We start from the raw sequence: 2,707 nt of genomic DNA on the forward strand, positions 1-2,707 counted from the left end.
TTAAATATCAGTGTAAAATAAATAGAGTTTTTTTTAAGAATATTAGTTTAAATGTTTTGGAAAGGATTAATAAAGAAACCAAAATTTTTCTTTTTGAATTAGATGTGCAAGAGACAATTGAATGACTAAAGAAAAACCATCAAAAGCCAGGCAGATTTTTCATTCAGCCCACTTTGAGAGTTTTGTGAGGTTCCTGCTCTACTTAAAGAAAATGAATCTGGATATCATAAATAATCTTATGGCTGTGCTTAATGAAAAAAAAATATAGAACTCCAACACATGGATATATAATAAAAGATCTGAATATTATGTTCACAATTGTTAAAATATGTCTTACTTTTATGTGCACAAAAAATAAAATAAAATACTTAGATGTGTCTGTGTTCAGAATGATTCTTCATTACAACCAATATTTTTTATTAACTGGCCGTATTTCCTCTACTGTGAGCCCCATGAGGGCAGGCGTCACATTTGTTTTGTTTGTCACTGTATTCTCACTGCTAGAATGAGTTGACTCAAAGTGGATGCTCAACAAATGTCTGTTGACAGATTGACTGACTCATTCTTTCCATATGGCACCTCCCACTATGCAAGCCTGTTGTTTTTTCAGTTTATAGTTTGCTGTCACATTTTTAAAAACATGATTTTTTTTTATTTACAACAGACGTAGTTTTATGGACTTTTTTCTAAGCAAAACATTTTTCTAGTCATCTAACAGAAGAAAATTCATACAAAATTCAACTCAGTAAATTTAGACTTGATGTTCTATTAGAACAATGCTTTGCTGAGGAAAATAGAAAAGAGTAAATAAAATCAAGCCTATTTTATCCTGAGAAAGAAAAAAAAAGTTTTTTAGTTTTTATATGCTTCTGGGGAATCCATGAATACATATCCATTGAGCTTTATCTGAATTCAAAATGTGGTCATCAAAACACCCACGTTTATCTTCTTCCATAAGCATCCCTATTAACAGACAGTGACTATGGTTATGCCCATAAACCAATATGGAAAATTTCCTGAAATTAGGCATATGAATTGCCTAATTGTATGTCAGCAGTTACTGAGATTACTCAACCAACCCCACACTGATGGTGAAGATTTAGTCACAGTGTAGCCAAAGAGGTAGAAAATAATCTAGAAATAGGATCCTTCCTAAGGGACTTACCAATATACCTTTTTCCCCACAGTTCCCCAAATATATTATGTTAATGTAAACTTTTTATTAAAGTATTACATAAAGATGCATACATCATAAGTGTAGAGCTTGATGAATTTTCACAAACTGAACACATTGTAAACAGCACCCAGATCAAGATACAGAATATTACCAGTAGTCCAGAAGCTCCTCCATGTGTCTTCCTCCAGTTACCACTTCCTTAAGAGTAATTAATATTCTGACTAGTGATTACTATAAATTACTTTTATTTATATGTAAACTTTATATAGATGGAATAAACCAGTATGTACTCGGTCGTGTTTGGCTTCTTTCACTCAACAAATGTTTTTGTTGGTACAAACTTCCAGTTATAAAATTAATGTCGTGGAGATGTAATGTACCACATGGTGGCTATAGTTAGTAATGCAATAATGTATATGAAATATACATATTTCAATTGTGTATTGAAGGTAACTAGAAGAATAGATCCTGAAAGTTCTCATAACAAAATGAAGAAAACATTTGTAACTATGTATGGCAATGGATGTTAACTGAGTTATTATAGTAATAATCTGCAATATATACAAATGTCAAATCATTACACTGTATACTTGAATCTAATATAATGTTTTGGCAGTTATACCTCAGTTAAAAAAAACAAAGCAAACAAAAAAAAAGTTAAAAAACGTGACTACCTTCGTAATGGCCAGCAAACCCCCCCTCCCCAACCAATAAGATGATTCAGAATCTAGCTCTCTACACACATCCTTAAATCCTGTTATTACTTAAAACAATGAAATTAGGGGAGCCTGGGTGGCTCAGTCAGTTAGGCATCTGGTATCTGCTCAGGTTGTGATCTTGTGGTAGTGAGATCAAGCCCCATGTCAGGCTCTGCACTGAGCAGAGCCTGCTTGGATTCTTTCTCTCCTTCCCTCTCTCTCTCTCTCTCTCCCTGTGTCCCTCCCCAACTTGTTCACATGCATACATTCTGTCTCTCAAAATAAATAAATGAACTTTAAAAATTAAATTTAAATAAATGTTTTTCAGATTCATTCATATGTATTGTTACAGTTTGTTTATTCTCACTGATTTATGGTATTCCATTATGCAAATATGTCATAATTTTTCTCTACTATTGATACATATTTGAATTGTTCTATGGTTTGGGCTATTGTGAATAGCACTGCTCTCAACATTCTTATACAAGTCTTTTGGTAACACAAGAACACATGTCTACTTAATATAAACCTAGGAGTGAAAATTTTGTATCATAAGGTGTGTTGATGTTAAGCTGTAATAGATACAGCACTATATCTCTTGTCGGTTGAGTTATTTTACAAAAAAAATATTTTGAGTATTAGAAATTTCAACAGGTTGGTTATATTCGAGGATATTATATACACAGGTATTTGTTAACATCTAAGTATTTTCCTTTGAATATTTCTTCTCTTGAAATGAGAAAACTCTGTTACTAATAAACAGTTATCATCATTATGTCAGTTTTTTTGTTTTCTGTTTTTGTGGTTTTAATGCTATTTTAATTATCCACAA

The sequence above is a fragment of the Prionailurus bengalensis genome, chromosome D3 (genome assembly GCF_016509475.1).
Source record: "Prionailurus bengalensis isolate Pbe53 chromosome D3, Fcat_Pben_1.1_paternal_pri, whole genome shotgun sequence".
Taxonomy (NCBI): Eukaryota; Metazoa; Chordata; class Mammalia; order Carnivora; family Felidae; genus Prionailurus; species Prionailurus bengalensis.